Below are 21,694 nucleotides of genomic sequence, written 5' to 3'. Positions count from 1 at the left end.
TCCACTTGACCATCCAGAAACAAAAACTTCCCTCCAACTTTCATTTTGATCACATGGATGTCCATCATCATTGGAAAGAACTTCCACTTCCACTTTCATTTCCTTGATTCACTAACGAAAGTCTTTGAAATAAGATCAATCTCCCCCATCTTTAAATATCAAAAACTAAGTTTCTGATACCTTATTGCCATTTAATTTTTCATCTTTTTTCTATAGAACTATCTTCTATCTATGTAAAAAATTCCTCAATATTTACCTCAAAAGTTTATTATTTTTCTGTTGTACGCCCACTATCCAGATTCCATGTCTTTTCATCCTCCATCAATTTGATCATCTAAAATACTTGCCTTCTCCATCAAAATTAAACTCATCCATACCAATGGAAATCTTGGGGTGAGAACCAGTTCGGATCCAAAAGTATATATGGGATCCAGATCCAATTGGATCCTTATCTGGATCCAAAAAGCATTCATGGGATTTGGATTCGATCGGATCCAAACAAATTATTTTATTATTATCTTATTTAAAAGTAAAATACTATAATTATTTTATGTACAAATTATTATATTGAAAAGTATATAACAAAAAATACTTCAATATATATATATATATATATATATATATATATATATATAACATTTGAATAATTGGATCAGATCCAACCCTACCGGGATCCGCTCCAATTACTATTTGGATCCAACTTTGAGATCTGAATCCAAATTTCAAGATCGAAATTTTGGATCCATACTTTGGATAGGACCAAAAAAATTCGGGTTCTGGATCCAAACCAAGTAATTCTCAGCCCTATGGATATCATATCACATCGTGACAAAGAATACTACCTACATGGAACTCAAGTACCCAACCAAAAGAGTCCCAAATTTTCTGTCATAGATCTCTCAAGTAAACACTTACACCATTTGCTTAAGCTTGTCCCAACATTCTGAGCTCAATAAAATAGAACATCAAGATTTTGACCATGAGATTGATAACTTTGAAAGTTTCAAGGTTCTAGAATTATGAAACTCACTTTCCACATCTTCCCAACTTCCTCCAAGCTTCTCCTTCTCCAAATCATGTTTTCTTGGCTTTTTGGAAGAACTCTTGGGAACGATATCTCTATTCCATTCATTAAATTCTAACAGATAAACATCCTTTGCTTCATGGTTTCTTCCAAAAAGCAAGTCTCCAATACCAACTTACTCTTTTGACATCGGTTCGCGAGAACCCATGTTCGTGTTGGGAAGTGCTTACCAACTAATTCTTCATGATCAATAACTATGTTCCTTACAGGGAGAAGAACCTCAAGTGCATCATGTACATTCATTTGCGACTCAAGATCTCGAACATGATCTAACAACTCTTTTAGAATATGAAATGTAAGACAAACGATTTCTTATCGCTCTTAATCTTCCATGTTCTTCGAGATTTGAAAATTTTAGCTAAAATCTCTCCCACAAACATTGGCCTTGAAGGAAATCCTTGATACACCACCCCCATTTATCATAAGTGGCTTGTCAAGCTTCCCTCAATTGAACTTCCCATCACCATTTAAAGCCATTACTGATCAACACAAACAAAGGCCTTAGGGAAATATCTTTCTTCTACAATGAGTAAATTATGTAATCAATAACCAAAAAGGAATAGTCATTTCCTCACCGAGGCCCTGGTGCAATGTAAAAACAAGGTAGGCTCAAACATAAAAAATAAAATTGTATTTTGAATTTGACTAAAGAGAAGTCTATGCCAGTGTTCGCGATATCAACAAGTTCAACCAAGAACCGACCGGTTAGATCGGAAGTGGGCACTGGTCGGTTCTAGTTTAGGCGGGTTTTGGTGATCCAGCCGTCTATTTAACATATATATATATATATATATATATATATATATATATAGAGAGAGAGAGAGAGAGAGAATCTCAAAAAATAAGGAATTTTTTTGTAATGCATTTTTTAATCTTTTTTATCATTTTGGAAAAGATTGGAAAGTGTATGGGCCATGTTTCCCATATTTTTTTTGAAAAATTTCAAAAATTTTCCTGTGCACAAATCATTTTTTAAGTCCTTTTTTTTCACTAATTTTCAACTTTATTTGGATGTGATTTGTTTAATCATGCTTTTATGTTATAATTTTTATTTTAAAACTTTTTTTGTATTTTTTAGCACTTTTTTTATCAGTCCGGATTTACCCAATTAGGCCAGTTGAATTGAACAGTTTGATTTTTCATTCAAAGGTCTATACATCCTATTTATAAGAACAAAAGAGCTATAAGGGAAAGCTCTTTGTAAATTGTGTTCAACTTTACTTTCACAAAGCTCATCGTGCATCTTTAAATACCACCCCCTTACTTACGTAGGACTAAATTTCTAATTCTAAACCTTACCATAATGTCCCAACCATAGTAATGGAATTAAAAACAATTTTAATTAAAAATCAATCTTCATTACGTGGAGATTAAATAACCTAGTACCCTTAAGTACATGACTGATACAACATAAGCATATATGTGGTAAAACAAATTGGAGTAGGTTTTAAAATCATATTTTTCAAAGAACCCCTAAAAAATACCATCAAATAGTAGTATTAAAAATTATGAACATTACCCTTTCGCCAATGTGATCTTATCTGCTTTGAAGTCTTCTTTACTTTGGCAAAGAAAGAGAAGTAGTGCAGTTGATTTAGGGCGTGTTTGATAACAGGAAGCAAGAACATGAATTAGAAATTGGAAGTTACTGAAGAACGGTAAATTAAAAGTTACTTAAAAAGTTCATAGTTTCTACGTTTGATAACCTTCCTGAAAAGTTAAGAAGTTCATAGTTTGTGTTTGATAACCTCCCTTAGAAGTTGAGAAGTTCATAGTTTATGTGTTTGATAACTCTTGGGATATATGGTAAATATCTTATACTTATATTTACATAGATAGTAATTTAAATAGAAATATATAATATTTATAACATAGTACAATATATGATATATTGTATTTTATATTTATTTTTAATATATATATATATAACACAATAATGTATTATTTTATTATATAATATATATTTATATAAAATAATTTAGTGTATTGTGCATTGTATTCTATATTTATTCTATTAATATATATTTATTATATAATATTTATAAATATCTATTACATAAATAAATATAATATATAATAAAATATATTATATATTATACAAAAAATATATATACATATATCATATATAACATAGTGTAAAATATAATGTAGTGCATTTTATATTTATTTTATTGCTATATATTTGTATTGTATAAGATATATTAGATAGTGAATTATTTTATTAATCGTTATTTTTTATTATATAATATACATAAAATATTTTATATATATATATCATGGACAAAATAAAAAGTTCCATTTTCAAGTTTCATGGTTTACCATGGAACTTTACTCAAGCCTAAAAGGTGGGAACTTCAACAGTAAAGGGGAGTTCTTATTTTATCTTCTACTTTTTGTCAAACACATAACATGAACAGTAATAGGTAAAGTTCTCTCTTCCTTTTCTAACTTCTTGTTATCAAACACGCCCTTAAGGAAGTTTTCATGTATTATTTTTTTAGACTTGCATGTACTACGCTAGCATGAGAGCAAATTGTCTACCTACTCTCTTGGAAAAAATACCTCATGTGAGGATTTTATTGATTTAAAATTCTGAAATCCACCTTAGAATCACCAGAAGAGTATTTTCATTAAATTTAACCATCCAAACATAAATTAAACCCTCCAAAAATTAGGTGGTTTCTATCAAGTCCTACGACATGATGTTTTACGCACTTTTGGAGAGCATGTTAGAGTCTTTTATATTTGGGTGAGGTTTGTATAAGATATGTCAACCTTATACTATTGAATTAAGGTGCACTTCAAAACGATGCTAAAAATGTAGTTTCGGTGGCGCAAAGCCTTATGATGATATGAAAATCTATTGTTTATCCAATTGTAAAATTTAAAGTTCCAGAAAGGGTGATGATCAAGCAGATCTATAAATGCTTGAAAATGTTGAAAATAGACGGTCTAGATAACGTGTTAGAAGATGAATTATTTTTAAAATAAAAAAATCCTATTTTTTCATGTTTATGAATCTCAAGGTCGAGATGATTGATTTGAAGGCTTTCAAACATAAGAATAACCTTCTCTATTGGGTTTTTTAGGTGCACCATACTTGTACAGTATAAGGTTGACACCTTATATAAACTTTTTCCTTTATATTTTGGCCACTAATTTGAGTCAGTTACATTCGTAAAATTTGGGATCTCATAGCTAAGTTTACCCAAGGGACCAAATGTACAATTTTCTCCCATGGGAGTATATAATTTGGAGCAAATGCACAATTTCTTCCTTGGGGAGCATATAATCTTATCCTCTTTTCAGTGAAAACTATTGAAAATTTGTTAAGTTTATGCATGCTTATGAATTTCATTCATTATGTTGTCGATTATTATTTTTATCAAATGTTTACAGGGACGTAGTCAACACGAGCTGATGACTCGTGTTTAGTATGTTCTTGATATTCTTAGTTAAATTTTAATAACATTGATAATTTCTTGACAATATTTTGAATATTCCAGTGATATTTAAACAGTTTGGTGACATCTTGAATATATCGGCAACATATTCGAAATATTGTTGAGTGATTCACCTGGTTTTGTTGGGGGTCGAAGCCTAATACATCGGCCACTTTAATCAGCAAATCGAATTTGATAACACTACTATTCCCTAGTGTATAATATAATCTACATGGTTATATAATACTATGTGACCATGAGGTTATCACCATCCCAACAATCGGTTGAACGTTGATGGAGGGGAGTGGGTTCTACTGTGAAAATCACCAACTGCATTTTACGTCCGTAGTTCTCTCTCTTTCACCATCCAAATATTGAGTAGATGATGATAAATCACATGGTCATTGTTGTTACTATGATCATGAGGATCATGTTATATCTGAATTATTGGACAATAAACAGCGTGTGAATATTGAATTCAAGTCCGTAATACTTTTTTCACTTTAAGCATTTAAAAAGATCTCCATGATACAAAAAGTTCAATATTCCTATATCATCTCTCTCCTTGTATCCTAGATTTTAAACTTTTCACATTTAACAAACACAGGAAGAGCTCTACTACTGGAAGTCGCGAGTTCCAGTTCAAACACAGCCATAATCTTTTCAGGGTGTGGTTTGTATAAGGTTTCAACCTTAAACAATCAAATTATGGCGCTTTCAAATTTTATCCTAAATATAGTTTTGGAGTTATAAAATTTTAAACTCTAAATATGGTTCAATTAAGTAGATCTATAAACGAATGAAAAATTTAAAAGTGGACGGTTGAGATAATGTGTTGCAAGATATACTATTTTTGAGGACTCAAAGCCTTTTTGTCTTTTCATATTTATACATCTCGACATTGAGATGATCAATTAGAAGGCTTTCCAACATCAAAACAATTATTTATGATAGATTTTTGAGATACCACTCAATTCTACATTTTAATGTTACAACCCTATATAAACTTTTTCCATCTTTTCACAAATATAAAAGACATATAGAGACTAATAGATTAAACAAAAAATTACATATACCCCTTACATTAAAGATCCTTCACACACATGATTCCCCACTATATTGTTCCACACCAGATCGCTTGCTATTGTTTAGGTAAAAAATGGCTTCTAAAGTCAAACACAATGAATAGAAACTGAGACATTAATTTTTCACTCAAGGTCGAGTGTTGAACTAATTTAAATTCATTTTTTTCGCATTCCTTTGTTTTACATGAAATTGGCTCATCACTCCAAGTGACTGACCGGCTTTTCATTTGTTTTAAGTCGATTCAGCAGACCAAGTGTCAAACTCACTTTTCCTTTATCTTGCACAACTATGAGAGAGGCAATTTTTGTCCCGATTGGTCTAAAAAATATTCACCAAAAGGGCAGAAGCAAAGATAAACAATAACAAAATATCTGGTCTAAACACAAAAAGAAATGTATGGAATATGACCACTAATTTTTTATATAAGAAAGTCCTAGTCATTATTGGTTGTTGGAAGTGAAATCAGATGGCTGGTGATGTATCATTAATTGGGCACAAATTCTAAAATAAATTTTTTTCAAAATAGTGACACATTTCAATCTATCAGATTTCATATCCAATGACTAAAAATAATTGTGACTTTCTTGTATAAATAGACTTATAATATAAAATCCCAAAATAAAAATAATATGAGGTCCTATGTGCAAAAATTTTAATTCAACCACGTAAAGCATAAGCATAGATAATAATAAAAATTGTCTACAAAGATATCATATAATAATAGTAGTTCAGCCAACGAAGAAACCGGCCATTGTTGTCACACGTGAGGTGTCTATAGAGAAAAAACAGAGTCTTGCCCACGTGGGATGTCTAAATCTTGTCAAATAATGCGTCCAAAAGATTTCAAACTCCAAGTTTGTGAAAGCTTAGTCACCTCATTATCTCTCTCCTACTTTCTAACTCAAAAAGATAAACACAACCAATGAAAATTGGCACTGCTTTCTTATAATTTGTCAACCACACAAAGTCCTATGGGAACCACGCGCAAAAGACTCCTAAGCGTTTAGAGAGAGAAAATAACATGTAGAGAGAGAAAATAGCAATTAGAGAGAGAAAACAGTTGGTAGAGAGAGAAAATAGCAATTAAAGAAAGAAAAGTGTATGTAGAGAGAGAAAATAGCAGGGAAGAATGAAAAGACAAATGTAGCTAGACAGTCCAAAACATCCATTAGATAGTCTTAACACATGGTAATTTTAGTCATTGCAAAAAATATCAACACCATGGTAGAATAAACCGAGGTAAGATCAAAAGGACAATTCATTGGGTATAGAGCTAGTCTGGTAATTTTTGGTATAAGGAGTTCATAGTCAAGATATGGGAACTGAGCGTAATGGTGGATTAGGATTCATATAGTCGATTTCAATTAGTCGAGAAAATATTTTGACGATGATGATGATAATGATTGAGGTCATAGTCAAAGTTGTCCTACAAATCTGGGTATTCCATTTGTTATAGTTATCAAGATCGGATCGACTAATCCTAATGTTAGATTTGGCACCGGTGTCAATGTTGGTATGATCCGGAGCAAAAATATAATTGAGTAAAAAAACACACAAGATTAATACTTTACCCAAAATTGACTAGTCCGCCTGACAAATTGGACTCACTAAACAAAACTTGATAATTTTTTAATAATATATTTTATATTTTTTAATTATTATAAATATTATTATTTATCTTTTCTAAATCTAGTTCAATCGGTCTCACCATAGAGGGACTGAATTTAACTAGACTAGACCTAGAATGCTTGTCGGTTTGTTTCTTATTACATGGCCGCTAACCACCCGTGAAGTCGTCTCAGGAACTTTTCTCCTGTGTCGAGGAATGACACACCCTAGCCTCAAAATTTAGGGGTGTCAAACTTGTGATGCTTGTGACATTTGTGTATACAAAAAGTAATGGCATCACTGCATACAATCTAGTTCAGTAATTTCGAGGAAGTTAAGACCATTGATGAAGAGTCGTAAGGGTCTCATTGATAAACTTGTGTGTAACCAATCCCCGAGTTGAACCGGATGAGTAGTTAGGCGATTCTGGCTTGAGAATTTAGAATCGTCTTAGTTTTTCTATTTTCATAAAAATCATACTTTTTTACTAAAAAAGGTTGTCCCATTACCTGGTTCCCCTTCTCCCAGTTTTCATAATTATTTTTAAAAAAAAAAAACTAAAACGTTGCCCACTAATTGAGCTGGCCAGGAGGCATAGATTCGGCCCCAGTCGAGACGGACCATGAGCTTGAGTTTATAAACATTGTTATAAACAAATGAGGGTTTGTTAAGCTGTAGTAATCACAATCAACATATTGCTAGTGTTAATTAATTGAGGTCGTAGTGATAGCACCACGTGAGTGTCAACTATTGGTCTAGGTTTCTAATTCCCACTTTTGCATTCGAAAAACACTAACTACTTGAAAAAAGGAAGAAAAACGGGTACGGGCATGTATTCCCCACTAATCTATCCAAATCAAATTAATTGAAGCTTCGGGACATTAATTACATATTGTAAAGGAAAAAAGTTTGATACGGCCGCAACCCTATCAAAAAAAGTAAAGCCTCACCTCATAACTCCTCGAAAATTGTAATTCAAGCATTAAAAATCTTTTATATCAATCATATTGGCTTGAACATTATAGCGGTGAAAGCAAAAAAAGATTTCAAGCTTTAAAAATAATGTATATTGTAACAAATTATCTAGATTGTTTATTTCGTCCTAAAAATAAGTGTTAATAGATTCACAAGATTTGTACCTTTTTGTAGTCCTGATCGTTGTTAGAAATTATTTTTTAGAGCCATTATGGAAACTTCCTTTGCTGAAAGTGTTTTTTCGGATGTGGATTTGAAGTGAAGCTTTATTTTATTTTCATAAAGCCTAGAAACATCATCCGCTTGTAAATGCGAACAATTTGCCCGGTGTTTCAAATCATTAGTCACGTCATCTTAACATTGATCACTAATTTACATTTTGGGGTCATTAATCACATCCTCTTCAGCATCATCTACTTTTCCCATTATTATTAAACACAAATTGATGGGGTGAATCGCCCATCCACCAATTATGATTGGACTGGCAATCTAGGACAGGAAAATACTGCGAAAAAGAAAACAAGGGTTTTTAATGGTGAAAAAAGTTGAGCAAATGTTGAATAACAAAAAATATTGAACAGATGCTGATTAAACAAAAAAATAAAGAAATAAGCAAAAGGGGTTCTAAGGTGGAATCGGGTTAATTCTCAATCTTTTTCGAGAACCAACTTGGTGACCACTAATTCTCAACCCAGACCAGCAATTCTCAATTTTAATTGACACTTTTCAAATCAAGGTCTTTTCCGAACTCAACATTTGGTCCATCAATCACATCTTCAAAGCATCAAATATTTTCCTCTTAACTATAATGTTTCGGCTTATTAATCAAATCTCTTAATTTGTTTTTTTTTTCACTAATCATCCTTTTAATATCAATGAACCTTCACTAATTGATTTGTTGGTGTGATTACTAATATGGGGGTGGGCAACTCGCTTCTTAAACAAATAATCGTTGAGGATACGTCCGGTAGTGAGGCTGAGAAATGCAGGTTTGACCAGTCAACCATACACACGCGCGACATATCATGAACCATCACTGCACACGTGTGAATGCGAAAGTTAAACTAAGGGCTTTTATGAATGTGGGGACCAAGGAAATGAATATATGGAGGCTACATACTAAAAAAATGAAAACATATCTGCAAAAGAATATAAAGGAGGTGTTGATTTCGGTGAATTTCGTCGAAATATCGGTTAGATTTCAGCATCAAAACAATGCAATGCAATTATGCAAATGGTGCGGGCCAAGGAGTAACTTTTTGTCCACTTCTCTTTGCCGTTTACAAAGCGGTGAAATGATGGCCTAACTTTGGTCTACAGGGCGGGCCTGCTATTAGCTTCAACGATTTGTAAAATAATAAAAAATAATAAGTGAGGCCCGAACGATCGAATCCTTGATAGAACTGATTGGTTTTATTAAAAAACTAATTGATTCTTAACAAGAACCACTTAATTCTTCAGTATATGAAATTAAATATACAGTGGGAATTGGATTAATCGTACTGATTCTCAATTCGGATCAACGTTTTTTAGAACCTCAGTCTATCTAATTGGATATGACTTGAATCAATTCACCTTCCAAGGGTGGGTGCTCCTTTTGGAAAAGTATAAACCTTAAATAATCAAAGTAAGGTGTATGTTCAAATTCTTTAGTGGATGTAATTTTTATATTAAAAAGTCTTAATATTGTTTGAAAATCTATTACTTAAGTATGAAATTTAAAGCTCCAATAAATCTAGCAGATCTATAAACATTTGAAAATGATAATAATAATAATAACAACCCATGTAATATGCATTATTTTGAAGACTTGAAATGCTTTTTCCTAGGTGAGATGATTTGGGAGTTCTCCGGCATCAATAAAATTTTCAAATGGATTCCCGGTATTCGGTAAAGTTGCACCATAAGACCCACTAGAAAATACAGTTTTGACATCATAGTTTTTTCTAATGGCCCGTAAATCTATTGTTCATTCATAATTCATAATCATAAAATTTGAAGCTCCAAAAATAATATATATTTGCTGAACTTATAAACATTTTAAATGCATGGTCCACAAGATAGACAAATTTTAAAGTTTAAAAAATCTTTATTTTTAGAAAATTATCAATAAGACTATTTATATTTAACATGTGGAGGCCACATTTAATCTTGAACGTTGAATGCGCAAGTTGTTCATGGACTAGGCTCAAAGTTACCAAAGAAATTTTTTGAGCTTTGTGATATACCCAAACTATCAAATTTCACATATAGTTATATGTAATTGTGACCTCGTTGTATTAAAAGTAAATGATCTTGTATTATAAAATTTCCTCTTTTAAGATCTATAATTTTTGGGGTCGAGATGATTAAGTTGTAGATTGTCTTGTACTTCAACATTTTCTGTTGACTACAAAATCACTCAAAAAATGGATATTAGAAAATTAGAAAATAAAAATTAAAAAATGAATCTAACAAAATTAGAAATGGATCTTAGACAATTAAAAGACTAGATGGATCTTAAAAAATCATAAACTAGTTCTCTCCTATGCTTTTCTTTTCCCATTTTGAGTGGAGTTACACTTTCTCCCCTCTCCTCTTACTTTCCCCTTCTCTCTCCCTCACCTCCATTGTTTCTATCATGAATATGTTTTTTTGTTTCTACAGCAGACAAAATGAATAAGAAATCCCAATTTTATGTTTCTTATAAGTTGACAATCTCATTTCACGTGAGTCATCGCATGTGAAAATTTCTTAAAACTAGGGGGAAAATCCAGAAAGGGAAAGGTACCATAACTTGACATCTTGAGTTTTATTACTATTATATGTTGATCTAACAATTCCAGAAAGCAAAATACTGAGAAAAGCATAAAACACTTACAAATCCATCATATCAGCCTCAACAACTGCAGTTAAAAAAGATTTAAAGTCATGAAATGATGAAATTAGTATCTAAAACTTACAAGTCCATTATCCATCTTGACAATTGTAGTTCTTAGAAAAGATTTCTAAGTCATAAAATGTTAGTCTATGTAGTCACGACTATCCACTTCACACATAACACTGTTAGATTTGCATCATTTTTTAATCTTCTAATACCATAGTCTAAGCAAAAAAATATATATAAAAATAAGGAGCTGTATACTATACCTATCTTTGGTACAAGACGGTTATAATTAGTCCCAATATTTGATGTAAAATCTGACAAACTAGGGTGTCACAAAGCACAAAGGATTTTGTTTGGGAGCTACTCGATTATATATTAAATGGTCGAGAATGATAGCAATGTCTTTATACAAAAGATAGATGATTTTATTGTATATTTTTTTAAAAAGTAATTATAAAAATTATTGTCGCCAAACTGCATTTTTTTTCTATAGGTTTCTAGTTGGGCTCTACCAAATACCATATGCCCGTGGCCCCTAAGTCTCACCATTTTTAAAATTTAAAAAACAAAAATTAAAAAAAACAAAAAAAAAAAAAAAAGACCCTCAAGGTGCTTTTGTGTGAATATAAGAAAAAGTCATAAACAATGAGATAAAATTTTTTATAACCATCCAATATTAAGTCTAATAGTTTGAGTGTATGATGAAGTTCGACAAAAAAAAATTTAAACTTTGAGCATGGTCAATGTAAATGCCGCCACTTAATTTTATGCACTTTTGGTAACAGGATCTCATTATACATTTTTCCATATTTTAAAAACCTCAAGTTTAGTAGTTCACTGCTTACAAACTTGATTGTCAACAGACAGACCGAAATTATGTGCCGAAATATCCTGTATATAGGAAGGTGTGGAAACCTTCTCAGGCCTCGGTGATTGGGGCCCACCCCACGTGGTGGTCGCCCCACAAGTGAGAGAGAAAGAGGGTGGGCCCTCTAAAGACAGGAATGGCAGGGGTGGCAATGGACCCACCTGGGACCTTATGGGTAGACCATTGGAGCTAACAGGTTGTGTTAGGGTCGATCCGAACATCATTCAAGTTCTGGTCTAAGTTCGATTGGGTTTGAGTCTGGTCCGACAATATATTTTTTAGTATGAATCCGGATCTGGCTCCGAGACTCGACCGAAGGACCTGTTGCCGCCCCTAAGAAAAAGTTGTTTTGGAGAGAGAAAATAGACAAAAAAAAAAAAAAAAGAGAGATATCCGTCTGATGAGATTTGTGCAAGCATTGTTGTTTTTAAATCTTGCCTAAAACGTGCAGTTTTTATACCGGAAAATTTATAATAGCTTGAAATCACTGTTCAATCCTTGTCATGAAATTTAAAATTTTAAAGTAATACAGATTGAGTACAACTATAAATACTTAATGATCTTGAAAATAAATGTATTAGATAATTTGTTATAAGATACATTATTTTTAGGGTTTAAAAGTCTGTCTTTTTTCTTTGTATCTAAACCTCTTGAAGTTGATCGAGGTTGAGATGATAATTGAATGATTTTCTAAATTCAAAACACACTTGAGTGCATATACCATGCTCTCTAGCTAATCTTTTTAATACTTTATTTTTAAAAAAATACATAATAATTACTAGATGATTATTTAAAAAAAAAAAAAATTAATTTTAAGTTTCGTGACACTTAAATTTAGCCCTTCAAAACTTAGATGATCTCTATTCAATCTTGAGGCATAAGTTTTTTCACATCGAGAGCTTATTTTGAAAAAAAAAAATACCGATAACATTTTATAGGTTATAAAAAGTATGTCTCCAAATTTTTGAGACCCAAAATGTATCCATAGCATGTGGTTTGCCCGATAGAGGAATGGACCGTATCCCCATAAGGAGGAAGAAATTTTTTCACCTACATATGTTTAAAAAAATAGTAATGATTTTATGAGAACCACACCTATGTAAGACTTTAAAATATCACTATTAAATTAGATAAAGATATCTAAAAAAAGTATAGCATCGATATAGGATTTACCTTTCTAGATATCTGTACCAAATTTAAAAGTGATCTTTTGAAATCCTATGTGCATGAATGTGGGAGGGTTTTGTAAGATTATTACTCTTAAATAAAAATAAAATAAAATTAACAAACAAAAATTTGATTTTTAGAGAGAGAGTTGTTGTTTTAAACGAAAAATAGAGAAATGAAGCTGTAATTGAAGAGGGAAGTTTGCTTTAGAAAGAGAGTAGAGATCGGGCGAGAGAGTGCATGAGAGAGAAAGAGTGAATAAGATAGAGGAGAGAGAATCAATCGTGGGGGATTGTTCTGAGAGAGAGAGAGAGGGAGCGAGGAGTGTATTTTTTTAAGGAGAGAAACTGGGAAGGGGTTATGGTGGTGGGACCTACACGTGCGAGGCCCACGTGGAAGTGCACGTGGGAGATGGGACCGGCGTAGGCGTAGGCGTCGCTCTCGCGGCTCGATGGCCTCAGCCGGCAGCTTTACGTCGGAGACAACCAACCATCGTTTGCCACGTTTCTGCAAAGCACTCAATTATGGAGCCCCTACGCCCTGTGGGGCCATTGCCCTTGTCTCGGCTCTCTGGCTCGGCTTTAGCCTGTGAGCCAACTGAAGTAGAACGAAAATTTGCTCTCTCTAAATATGGTTTCTCTCGATAAATTTGAACAATATAGTTTGGAAATGGCTACCCATTTATTTTTTATATAAGGAAGTAACAATCATTTTAAAAGTTAGATTTGAAATGACCTGATTGATAGGTTGGTAGTATAATGCCATTGATCAGCCTCTAAAAAAGAAAGAACATAAAATCTCAATTGTAACATACTAAGGTGTAATTCAATGAAAAAAAATCGGACGATCTAATTGGGTAATGGCCCAATTACATCGGTACTAGCCACTAGCCTCTTCTGGTTTCGATCATTTTTTATGAATTTAAAAATAAATAAAAAATTATATAAAATCTCAAAAAAATGGTTTTTGTTTGTAATGCATTTTTTAATAATGTTTTTTATTATTAGGGCAAATATTGGAAATCGTTTCGGCTATTAATACTTTTTTTTATATTTTTTATTTTTTTAAAAAAATAAATTGTTTTTTAATCATTTTTCATTAATTTTCAATTTCATTTGGGTGTGCTTTGTTTAATCATTCTTTAAATATACTTTTTATATTTATTAGATTTTTTGTATTATTTTATTTTTTTTAACACATTTTTTGCCACTTGAGACTTGCCCGGATAGAATGGTTGAACTTGCCAGTTTACCAGTTAGGTCGGTTGATCGCTTCAGGGCCCATGTCCGATTAACCGTTCCGGTTTGATTTTTTCTACACTGGTTTGATTTGATATTGGTGGCTAATATTAATTGTGACCTCTTTGTTCTAAAGATAAATGGTCTCATAGTATACAACCTTAAAATATAGAATTAAGGTGCACCTCAAAACTCCATTGTAAAAGGTTAATTTAATATTGGAAAACCTTCTATTTGATCACCTTGACATCAAGATGTACGTATATTAAAAAAACAAATATTTCAAGTCCTAAAAATAGTGTCTTGCAACACATCATCTAGGACCGTCCATTGTCAAGATTTTTAAGTGTTAATAATTAAAGATAAAAATAGGTTCACAAGTCATCCTAAGATTTTTGACAACAAAATTATATTTATGATAAAAGTTGGATGTTTGCCTTAATTTGATTGTTTAAGGTTTTATACAAAGAGTTCACAAAATATTTTTCATATGGAAATTCCACTAAATTATTCATTTTGTCACCATTTCATAAAAATCAAATGTAAACCTTATTGTGAAATGCATTTCATAATTGTGAGGTTATTTACTTTTTGTTTAAGAAGGTATCCATCACTTTTAGTTGTTAGTTGTCAATCGTGAAATTAGGCAGTGAATTGTGCTATTCACCAGTGATATGTTATATATAAACCTTGTACTTGTTTATGATATGTTGGTGTAGTTTGTATAAAGTATAGCCTTAAAGGGACGCCACTAAATCTTACTAAAAAATAGATATTTTCGATATCACAAACTCTTACAATGATATAAATTATATATATATATATATATATATATATATATATATATATATATATATATATATATATATTCCTAATTTTAAAATTTAACATTCAGATCTATAAACACTTAGAAATTTTGAAAATGAATGGTCTAGATAATGTGTTAAAAACATACACTATTTTAAGACTTGAAATTATTATTTTTTTCCATATCCATATGTCTTGAGGTTGAGATGTAAGATTTTTCAATGGTGAACCATCCTTTAGGAGTGGAATTTTGAGGTGCAAGTCACTTCTACATTGCTAGGTTCACATTTTATATAATTTTTTCCTTTTTTGAAATAGATGAGGTATATATAAGAGAAAAAAATTTATATAAGGTTGACACTTTAAAATGTAGAATTAAGGGCAATTCTAAATTTCTTTAAAAAGGGTTGTTTTTTATATTTAAAAAACATATAATTGATCATTTTGACATCGAGATGGATAATAAATATGGACACAAAAACATATTCTGAGTCCTAAAAATAGTATATCTTACAATACATTATTTGGACCGTCTATTTTCAAGACTTTCATGCTCTTATAGATCCACTTAATTTGTATTATTTTTCGAGTTTAAAATTTCATAGTTAGAGATTAAAATCAATTCTCACATTCAAGACTCAAATTGCTTTGCATGACAAAGTCTAAAGTTGCAGATGGCTAAGGTTGTAACCTTGTGCAAACCATTATATTTTCATCGGAGCTTTTTTCTAACTACTTAAGGTTTACTATATCATCATTATGCTCTATCAAATGTCATACCCTCAATGAGGTCATAAGTATCCGTATCTTTTACTTGTTGATAAATAAAGTCTTCATATCTTTTATCACTACTCCCAGCCATATTATTTTTGGCCTACCATTTTTAACCTTTTACTCGAACCAACTCACACCTCGTAACAAGTGTTATACTGAGCCGGTGCTATGTATGTCCAACCCATCTAACTCTAATTTCTATCATCATATCGCTTATTGAAACTATACCTAAGTTCTCTCAAATGTTTCCATTTCGAATTCTATCTATTATTGTCTTGCCACTCATCCACCTAAAAATTTATATGTAAGTTGTTTTTTTACTCGCCAACATTCCGTTCTGAAAAGCAATGTAGATCTCACAGTTACCTTATAAAAATTATCTTTCAGTTTAATTAGTATGCAACAACCGCATAAAACTAGGTTTGCACATTTTTCAATAAAATATTACGTCGAATTTAGAAAAAAAATAAATCTAAAAAATAAAGTTTCGGTGCCGAACTAGACACGTTTCTAGGTTTTGATTTAACTGGCAGCATCACCCCGAAATTCACTGATTTTTTGAAGCACCATAAAACTTCGGTGAAATCTCCCAAACTTACTAAGCCGCGCCACACTTTCCATCCGAGCGCCAAGCCGAGACACCCACTCCGCGTGGACTATCACGCACCACGTGTCCACTCTCCCGCGCAAAACCGTTCACTAAAACACGAACGGGCTGCCCGAAGTCGCACGTGCGGTAACGCATAGGGAGTCGAGCCTTTGTGTAACGTGTCAAGCATGCGTTGGACTCGCACGCACGTGCAAGATACTTTTCCTTGAATGGCGTGGCCCGCGCGCCCCCCATATTTCTGCCCTTTTTCACACAGCCTAAAGGGAGGGCGTGCGCGCCGGTGGTAAATTATTTTTGTACCCTCATAATTACCATAAATAGCTTAAATGCCCTCCATATTGTCAGGTCAGAGAAAATTTAGAGTTGGACGAAAATCTCCCTCGCCCAGACCTGAAATTACTTAATTAGCTCGGTTCTTAATGGTACTCGGATCGGAGCGGCTGAACATTCTACAAATTTATTTGTGTAGGATTGTTGGATCGACGGTTTTGATTGGGTCTGGATCGATCCGATTCAATATGTTAAAAATATTATTAATAAAAAAATGAAAATAAGGATTTATAGAGCAGAGATTTAAAGGGGTCCAAGGAAAGCTTAAACGACCTTTACAAAAGGATAAAAGTCATGATAGGGGGAAGTATTAAGGGGGACTCAGTCAGGGACCATATCATTCCATAAGTGATTTGGTGTCGACCGATTTGATTCATGTATGAATCGGCAATCTGGACAAAAAATCGATGGTTTTAGAATATTATTTTTTAGCTTTTTGGTGCTCTGAATTGAATTATAAGGGTAAATAGTTGGAAAAAAAGCTATGATGATGATAATGAATCAATTTACAACGATAATAACACAGGAAATAGAATTTCTCACGACAGTGACTTCATTAAGCCACATCTCAATGCCATTAGAAAATACATACTTGAAGTCAAAGAATTTGTAAATTGATAATCTCTCTATCCATAACCGATTTAAATTAGTTGGGAAAAGACTTTGATGATGATGATAATCTCTATATCCATAATAATTGTTAAGTAAAAAGTGGATTTGAAATTGCAACATGTTTTGGGTTGTCGATTTCATTGCTTTACATACTCGTTAGATTTGCTATAGAACTTTGAAGTCCTTAATTATTAAGCGTAAAAATAGATTTACATGCCAACACAAATATTTAAGGGATTGTCTACAAATAGACCATTTATCTTTTGTACATGAAGGTCAAAATAATTATTGTCCCTAAAATTTCACAATGGATGATAGTAAGAGTGTCATTAAATAGACACAAAGTTCTTTAAAAAAAAATTTATGATGACTCACCCCACACCATCCAATTTGACATCTAATAAGTGAAAATAATTGTGACGTCCATGTACAAAAGATAAATTGTCTATTTATAAACAATCCCAATATTTAAAAAGCTAAAACTGCATTTTATACATACAGATATTAGGTGAGGTTCACCCTAACCTGGTCCCATAAGGTCTTGTATGGACTAGGGGTTAGGTCGAATCTGGGATAAACGGACCCTGACTTGACTTACCAAGTTCAGTATCAGGTCTAGACTCTGACCCAACCCTATTTGTTGTCTTATGGTTATTTCAAGTAGGGGCAACAAATAGGGTTGGGTCAGAGAGTCTAGACCTGAATATTGAACTCAGCAAGCCAAGTCAAGGTCCGTTTTGACCTAGACCTGACCTAACCCCTAGTCCATACAAGACCTTATGGGACCAGGTTAGGGTGAACCTCACCTAATATATGTATGTATATAATACATAGATAACAAATATAGTAGGTGCATTTGTACCAGTATTCGCAAAACCGGCTGGTTAGATCACTATCGGTGGGGTGGCGACTCCTGTTAGGGCCGGTTTTGGTGGTCTACTCAGTAGATGGGGAGCTCCAAATCGTTTGGGTACAAAAATCGGCCAGTTAGCCACTGAATAGATGGCTTTTCCGCAAAACCGGCCGGTTTCTGCTAACCGGACCGGTTAGCCTATAAAACACATGATATAACATAAATAACGGTATAATAGTAAATAACGGTCATTATTTGGAGCAGGCATTCTTGAATCCAAAATTTCACCTTTTTTTTTATCCGTTTTCGTACCCTTTTTTGTACTTTTTTTGTGATTTATTTCTGTAAATCACTATCTATAATCTATAAAACAAGAAATTTGATTCTTGGATCGAAATGGCAATTTTTTAGGTTTTTGAAAATTTCCACCTTTCTTTCAATAATTTCTTCAATATCTAATGGTTACTGAATAAATTTGGTGGTTTTGATAGATAATTTAATTATTCATCATATTTATGTTTTAGTTTGTTCATAAAACCAAATATTATCGGTTGATTTTGGCCCGAAATGCTGTTGCTCAAAGAGCCTGTATTCAATCAAAAAACACATATTTTTATCTATTTATTGGTCGCTTTTTAATAAAGTGAGTTGTGGATTTTTATGATCAATGCTTGAATTCTCAAATAAAATAGATATGTCTATTTATGATTAATTAAATGTTTTTATATGATTTTTTCGTTGCACCATATCATGAAAATTACATAGTTCAGAAATTTCCGCCTTTTTTCAATTAAATTAAAAGGGAAATGACCTTGTGAGACCCTCCCTCACCCATCTGTGTAGGACCCCAAAGGATCACCATTAAATTTGGCACAGATATCTGGAAAAGTCAAGTCCCACACCCATGTGATAACTTTTCGAGAGATCTATGCCAATTGTGATCATTTAGAGTCCTACACACATGAGTGCAGGAGGGTCTCATAGGATCATTACTCAAATTAAAAATACCGAATATTTTTTTATGAGATTTGGTGCATTTGAAAGATGATTGAAGCCTTTACAATGCATGTATGTTTATTTGTTCGATTATCCAAACATTGAGGGTCGTTTTTGCTTGAAATATTGCTTGATTTTTGGGGTTTTTGGAAAATCATTTTTTCTCAAAAAATATTTTGTTTAATAAAATTATGTTTTTTTGATGAATATGGGAAGTGTTTTTCCATTTTGCTTAATAAAATTATTCTTTTTGATAAAGTTATTTTTTTGATGAAATTGATTCTTCTTTTTGATAAGTGTATGATAATGTCGCTTGATTTTTTTTATTTATATTTTTTTAAGTGCATGATATAGTTATATTTGTAATGATGGAGATGTGACATTTTGTTTTTTTAAGTGCATGTAAAATTTTGGTTGCCTTATGTTCAATGAAACATGACACCATCGTCTTGTATGTAAGTGCTTGGTTCTTCTTTTTTTTTATTTAATTTTTTTAATTTTTTTTTCATTTTCTATCTAGGTTTTTGAAATGTTATGGAAATAGTTTTTAAAAGATCAGCCGATTTTTTAAAAATCGGCTGACTAAATCGGGATCGGTCACTGGTGGCCGATCCCGATCTAGCCCAATTCCGAGAGAGAGAGAGAGAGAGAGAGAGAGAGAGAGAGAGAGAGAGAGAGAGAGAGAGAGAGAGAGAGAGAGAGAGAGAGAGAGAGAGAGAGAGAGAGAGGGTTTTACAAATGTGATCTTAATTTCAAATCATCCCTCACATTTTGAGAAATTAATTTTTCTAAAAAAAATTCATTTTGCTTAGTAAATTTATGTTTTTTTATCAATATGGGAAGTTTTTTTCTATATTGCTCAATAAAATTATGTTTTTTGATGAATATGGGAACGTTTTTCTATTTTGCTTAACAATATTATTATTTTTTATAAAATTATCGTTTTTTCATAAAATTATGTTTTATGTTGAATATGGGAAGTGGTTTTCCATTTTGCTTAGTAAAATTATTGTTTGATAAAATTATGGTTTTTTAATAAAATTATATTTTATGATGAATATGGAAAGTGGTTTTTCTATTTTGTTTAATCAAATTATTTTTTGATCAAATTCTTTGTTGTACTGTTCTTATTTTTGATAAAGTCAATGCACAACAAATTGATATGGATAAGATAGATGCATATAAGAACTGTGCATTGATTTTTCGTTTTGTTGCATGTCATGAGATGTACTTTTTGTGAAGTATTCTTTATTTAACTTCATCCATGTACTTTTTGTGAAGTATTCTTTATTTAACTTCATCGAAAAAGTGTTGTATGAATTATACTTTATCTAACTATGTAGAAGAGGTCCTTCATATTTCTTGTCTTAATTAGTTGGTGTTTTTATTTGATTTTATAGCATCGAGCCACTTTTGTTACTTGCAAAAAAGTGTATAAACTTTCATTCCTAATGTGAGCGATTTTTTGTACAAAAGAAACTACAAAGTTGTTACTTGAAAAAAAGTGCATAAACTTTCATTCCTAATGTCAGCGATTTTTGTACAAAAGAAACTACAAAGTTTTTTATGTAAGGCTTGGAATGAATATGTTAATTCTTAAAAGAAGATGTTACATGACAAAAATATCTTCAAAAAATATCCTAAGATATTTTCATGTACAGGACCATAGTATTTAAATATTAATTTATAAAAATTTATTTCAATTTTTTTGTAAGATAAATATATATAATAAGATATTATACACTTAATCTAAGTATTTTTATTTTTTATTTTATTTTTTTGAGAGTTTTTTATTTTTTATTTTTTTAAAAAATCCACCTGATCTGTTTACAGTCCCGATTAGTCCGGTTCCGATTCAAACCGCTCCCAATCCCATTAACGGTTCGATTTTACAATCACTGCATATGCATATGACACTGCAAGAGCTCGGTTGGTAGAACTAAGCTCAAGATAGGGGTAGTCTCGATGGTTAATAGAAATCCAGTGCAAGTTTGACATGCAAACATGGCCACTTAGATAGTCCTGCGTCCCCACTAGAAAGTGGGCGCGACGAAGGACCGAGGCAAAAGAAAAAGGAGAAAGCCGAAATTTAGGAAAGTAGCAGGGGCATTAATATTACAAGGTCATCTTCGTCTAAGCTTCCCCCTTCCTGATAAGCTCCAGTACGAAAACTCGTAATGGAGAGTCTCTCTCTCTCCTACTTCTCTCTCTAAACTTTCTCTCTCTAAACTTTCTCGCTCTCTGAACTCTCCCCCTTTATCTCTTCCTTTTTCTGATCCCTGTGTAGAACACGTGCATTTAAATACAGTCTCCCTCTTTCTCTCTCTTCCCTTCTGGCTCTCTCTCTCTTCTCTTCTGGGGATAACACACCCAAGTG

Source organism: Amborella trichopoda, chromosome 13 (genome assembly GCF_054954075.1).
Source record: "Amborella trichopoda isolate Santa Cruz 75 chromosome 13, AtrichopodaSantaCruz75HAP2 v2.0, whole genome shotgun sequence".
Taxonomy (NCBI): Eukaryota; Viridiplantae; Streptophyta; class Magnoliopsida; order Amborellales; family Amborellaceae; genus Amborella; species Amborella trichopoda.
This window is presented reverse-complemented; position numbering follows the sequence as displayed.